Below are 5,693 nucleotides of genomic sequence, written 5' to 3' on the forward strand. Positions count from 1 at the left end.
TAGGGGTATCACATGTACGAGTCATTTGCATTATCTCATCAAATATATCCCTAATCATTAACAAAGTTTGAAAATAAAGAGGCAAAGATATTAATCTTTCCTTTAGCAAAGTCTTAAAATAAAGATGTGTTGAAGAATATATACTTTCCGCATGAATCCCTTGAGAAGAAAGCAGATGCAGATATTTAGACTTCATGTCCTCTTTCACTTCCCATGTAGCTTCTTCTACCTTGTGGTTACACCAAAGAACCTTAACCAAAGCCACATCCTTGGTCCAGAATAGACGAACCTCCCTGTCTAAGATCTCAACCAAGATTTTTTCATAAGACAAAGAATCTAGGATACCCAATCCTTCCAAAGAAAAAACCGAAGAAGGATCACCAATGTACTTTCTCAACACGAAAAGGTGATATATTGGATGAACCAAGCTCAGGCTAGAAGTCAACTCAAGCTCATAACCAACATTACCAACTCTTCGTAAAACCTCATAAGGACTAATATACCGGGGACTGAGCTTCCCCTTATTACGAAACTGCATTACTCTCATCATAGGAGATAACTTAAGGAAAACCTTATCCCTAACCTAAAACTCCAAGTTTCTATACCTAACATCTGCATAGGACTTTTAGCATCTTCGGGCAGAATTAAGCCTCTCCCAAATCTCCTTCACCTTCTCCATAGCCTGGTAAACAAAGTCGGGACCAAACATATTTGCCTCACAAAGCTCAAACTAACCAATAGGAGATCTATAACATAGCGCAACTCATACAGCTCCACCAAAATCATTTGTCGCTACCCATCGACATCAGGAATACATAACCTCTTTTGGTACCATAAAGTGCCATCAGCACTGATCTCAAACACCACTACTTTTTGCCTACCAATGTCACTCTTGATTTTCATCAAGATAGGATCTAGTACTTGTTTCTCCTTAATCTCTACACCAAGCGATGATCAAACAACTTTATTCACCATCACACCACCATCCTTTGATTCTAAGAGGTGAACCTAAAGATTAGCCAAGCGGTGAATATCCTTTACCATTTCCCACTTTCCTTCCTCTACATGAGCCAAACTCCCCATAGATAACCTGCTAAGAGCATCAATAACCACATTAGCCTTACCTGGGTGATAGTAAAGACTCATATCATAGTCTTTGAGAAGCTCATGGCATCTCTTCTGCCTAAAATTAAGATCTTTCTGAGTGAACACATACTATAGACGCTTATGATCAGAAAAGATATCCACGTGCACACCATACAAATAATGCCGCCATAATTTCAAAGAAAACACAACCACCAATAACTCCAAATCATGAGTCAGATAAGTCCTCTCATGTAACTTCAACTTTATGGAAGCATCATCAATCACCATCCCATGCTATATCAACAAACAACCAAGACCTACTCTGGATGCATCACAATAAACCACGAACCTATCATTACCTTTTGGTAAAGTCAAAATTAGAACCAAACTTAACTTATCCTTCAACTCCTTGAAACTCCCTTCATAAGCATCCGACCAAGAAAACTTAACCTTCTTTAAAGTTAACCTAGTCATATGAGCAACTATCGATTAAAAGCTTTCCATAAACTACCTATAATACCCGACAAAACCCAAGAATCTCTAAATATCGAATAGAGTCATGGGTCTAGGCCACCTCTTCACCACAATAACATTTTTTGGATCCACCATGGTCCCCTCACTAGAAATAATATGACCTAAGAAAGTTACAGAGTTCAACCAAAACACAAACTTGGAGAACATGGCATAAAACTGCTATTTCTTTTAAGGTTTATAACACCATACAAAGGTGATTAGTATAATTCACCTCACTTTTTGAATAAACTAAAATGTCATCAATAAATACCATAACTAAAAGATCCAAATAATGACAAAAAACCCTATTCATCAGATCCATAAATACCTCCAGAGCATTAGTCAATCCAAATGACATCACCAAAAACTCAAAGTGCATATATAAAGTACGAAAAGCCATCTAAGGGATATCCACCTCCCTATTCTTTAGCTGATGACACCTAGACTAAAGATCAATCTTAGAAAAGAACTTTTCTCCATGAAACTAATTAAACAAATCATCTATCTTTGGAAAAAGATACTTATTCTTGACCGTTACCTTGCTCAACTACCTATAGTCAATGTACATCCAAAGGGAACCATCCTTCTTGCACAACCAAGGAGATACACTAGGATAATTAAACCCTTATCCAGAAGATCCTTGAGTTGCTTCTTTAGTTCTCTCAGCTCAGTCGGAGCCATAGTATATAAAGGAATAAAAATTGGACCAGTGTTGGAAACCAAGTCAATAGCAAATTCTATTTCCCTATCAGGAGAAACACTAGGAAGATTATCCGAAAAGACCACTGGAAACTCATTAACCACTGGAACTGACTTGAAAGAAAGACCTTTCGAGTTAGAATATTTAACCTGGATCAAATAATAAGACAACATTTACAGATTAACCTCTGAGCTCTAAGATAAGAAGTAAATATCCCCCTAGGAACTAAAGAACCACCCTCCCATTCTATAACTACCTCATCAGGAAACCTAAAGATAACCCTATAGGTCCAACAATGCAAGATGCATAACAAGAGTACAACTAATCCGCCATACCCAAATCAAGTAAATCCACCAAGGTTTGTTTGCCACTAACAGATACCACACCTCCCTATAGACTCTCTTAGCAACAACCGAGTCATCTATTAGGGTAGAAATAGAAGAAAGATCCAAAATAACTTCCATATAAAAACTAAAAGATATAACCATATAAGGAGTCGCATAGGAATAAGTGGAACCCAGATCAAGTAAACAATATACATCATGAGAGAAAAGATGTAATGTACCAGTAATGACATCAAGTAATACTTCAGATTACTGTCGAGAAGCTAAATCATATAACCTATTCCGACCAATACTAGAACTAGGAGGAGTAACAAAAGTAGATGCAATACCACCAGGTATAGGAGAAAAAGATGAAGCCATAGGAATCTTATTCAACCCCGTAGCAACCTTATTAATCAGAAAATACCTAACCCAATGGAATTACTGGCCATACTTGAGGTATTTGTCCTTTTTTTATCGTAATAACCCCGATGAGGACAACCACAAAACTGACAATGAGGGCACGAAGAAACTGACTGACCTTCGCTTGCCTGAGATTGGGCACCCTGTGCTAAAAAATTTTCACCACCATGATGATGCCTGTTGCCCAACTAGTAAGGATATGAGCCACTCTCATGGCATTTATGGGTTGCCTTCCACCTAGTGCCTTAGTTATCTTCATGGCACAACATTTTTTTTCTTTATTTTCAAGGTGGGTCCTCGAACTCATCTTTATTTATCTTCTTATTTTCAACATCCACCATGAATACTACTTGTAACTCCATGGTTTGCTTCTTTGACTTGCAAATTTTGAAAGAGACCTCATCCTCTTGTACTCTAAATTTTATCTCCCCCAACTCTAGATTAACAATGGATCTCCCAGTGGCTAAGAAAGGATGATGAATAATGATAGGCACAACAATCCAATACTATGAAATCCATCAGGAGAATAAACTTGTTCACTTTTATAAGGACGTCAAGCAATATACCCACCGACCTTTTTATAGATCGGTCTACTATCAAGAGTCTCATAGAGGTTGGCATCGGGGTATCTAGAAAAATTTTAATATATATGACAAAAGGCATTAAGTTGATGATTGCACCTAGGTCACATAGAGTTTTTGCAAATTCATGCGTCCCAATTGAGCAAGGAATAATGAATGCTACGGGGTCATCTTTCTTTTCCGCAACCTTGCTATCCATAATAGCGCTACATCTATGAGTAACCTCAATAGTATCACCTTCAATGAGTTTCTTCTTAGACATCAACTATTTTATCAACTCATCTCTTGGATAACTTCAAGCAACGGGATGTTTATCGATAGGTTGCTAAGTTTGGTCATGAACTTCCTCAATTTATCATTCTCCTCTTTTTTATACAAATATTGAGGAAATAGAAGAGGAACTTGGATGGTTTTTCTTGCTTCAACTTGTGGCCTTTAAACTTCAACCACCTTCTCATCACCTTTATTGAACTCTTTATTATTATTTACCTCTCTTCTTTGAGGTGTCACCTCTTTTTCTCTGGTCTTGGGCATATTCTCACTTATGTCTCTACTAAAAGGTTCCTCGAGTGCTCTTCCACTCCTTGTGAATATTGCTAAGACTTGGCCATCGTTCTTTGGGGTAGCAATTATGTCAATTGACAGTCCACCTCTAGGTATAACATTTAATTACATATATATTTAACCCACTTGGGTCTTTAATTACTTAATAGAGGTGGTGAGACACCACCATTTGAGAGATTTGGGAGAAATCACCCTTCAACTCATGGTCCATCTTGTCTGTGCCTTCTACTCTATTAAAGATCCTTGCTAACACATCATTGGTCTTGAAATTTTTGGGGTCAATATCACTAGATTCCTTGGCTTTAGCTCAATAATAAGGAGGGACATAATGGTCATAGTCATATTTATGATCTCTCTAATCCCGCTCCCTTTTATGGTCCATCCAACCTTGGTTCCCACCTTACCTTTGATAGGTGGGGAGGGAACCCCCCGAGTAGTTTGCCAAGTACCGAATTTCTTGATCCAATTTCTTTTTATCTTATTCATCTTCATAAGATTTTGATGCTACGGCGTTTCCCACTTTCGTGGGTGCACCCATAACGCTCTTCGTCAAGAGCTTAAGTTGGGTCATTATTTTGGCCATGTTCTCTTCTTTCTCTTCTTCTCGTTTTCTTTATTCATTATCCACCATATAAGTAGTAGAAAGGGTTTTGGAAGCTTCGGTACCTCGAGTATACCGACCCCAATTTTATTTTGATACTTCTCCTATCAATCAAAAGGCCACAGATGATGCAATCTCACTATTGAGACACCCGCCGCGTTATCCACCACCATTTTGTTCAATGGATCTAGAGCCCTATAGAAAATCTCAAGGAGCATCTTTTTTGGGACCTCATGATTTTGGCATTGGGCTAAATTTTCATTAAACCTCTCCCAAGCATCAAATAATGGTTCTCCATTTATTTGTCGAAAATTCACAATTTCATCCCTTTTTTGAAGCATTTTTAATGGTGGGAAATATCTATCAAGAAAAACCATGATAAGCTTTTCCCATGATGTAATTGAGTTGGGTGAAAGTGAGCAAAGCCATAAAACGACCTTACCCACTAGTGATAACAAGAAAGGGAAGAATATGGATCTTGTGTAATATATGCTATGTTAAATAGTGCACAAACTTCCACAAAGTTTTTCAAATGGACATTTGGGTCGTCATATGCTTGACCTCCATAAAACCCTTTCATTTGCAATATGTAAAGCATAACGCTAGTCACATGAAACTCTCCATTCGCATTGGTTGTCATAATGCAAATTTCACTTATTTGTCCCTCCTCATTTAATTGGCCTTCATCATCAAGAGGGGCATCAAGAAGGACCATATTGCTTGCGTTATCGCTCATTGCTCCATTTATACTTTGATAATTTACAAAAGATTCAAAAATGAAAAATAAAGTAAATTATATAACTCCAAGTATTCCCAAGTAAGAATGACACCATACAAGCAAAATCTATATTTCACTCCCCGACAATGGTGCTATTTTGGTAAAGCTCAACTTAATCCTATAA

The 5,693-nt window shown here is 37.6% G+C and overlaps 1 non-coding gene across 1 annotated transcript; it reads left to right on the forward strand.

Moving 5' to 3' along the window:
- The first annotated feature begins 5,019 nt into the window (after positions 1–5,019).
- LOC124889108 lies at positions 5,020–5,131 on the forward strand. The gene has a single exon (XR_007047724.1). It is a non-coding gene; the product is annotated as a small nucleolar RNA R71 (small nucleolar RNA).
- Positions 5,132–5,693: the final 562 nt, after the last annotated feature.

Source organism: Capsicum annuum, chromosome 11 (genome assembly GCF_002878395.1).
Source record: "Capsicum annuum cultivar UCD-10X-F1 chromosome 11, UCD10Xv1.1, whole genome shotgun sequence".
NCBI classification, from domain to species: Eukaryota; Viridiplantae; Streptophyta; class Magnoliopsida; order Solanales; family Solanaceae; genus Capsicum; species Capsicum annuum.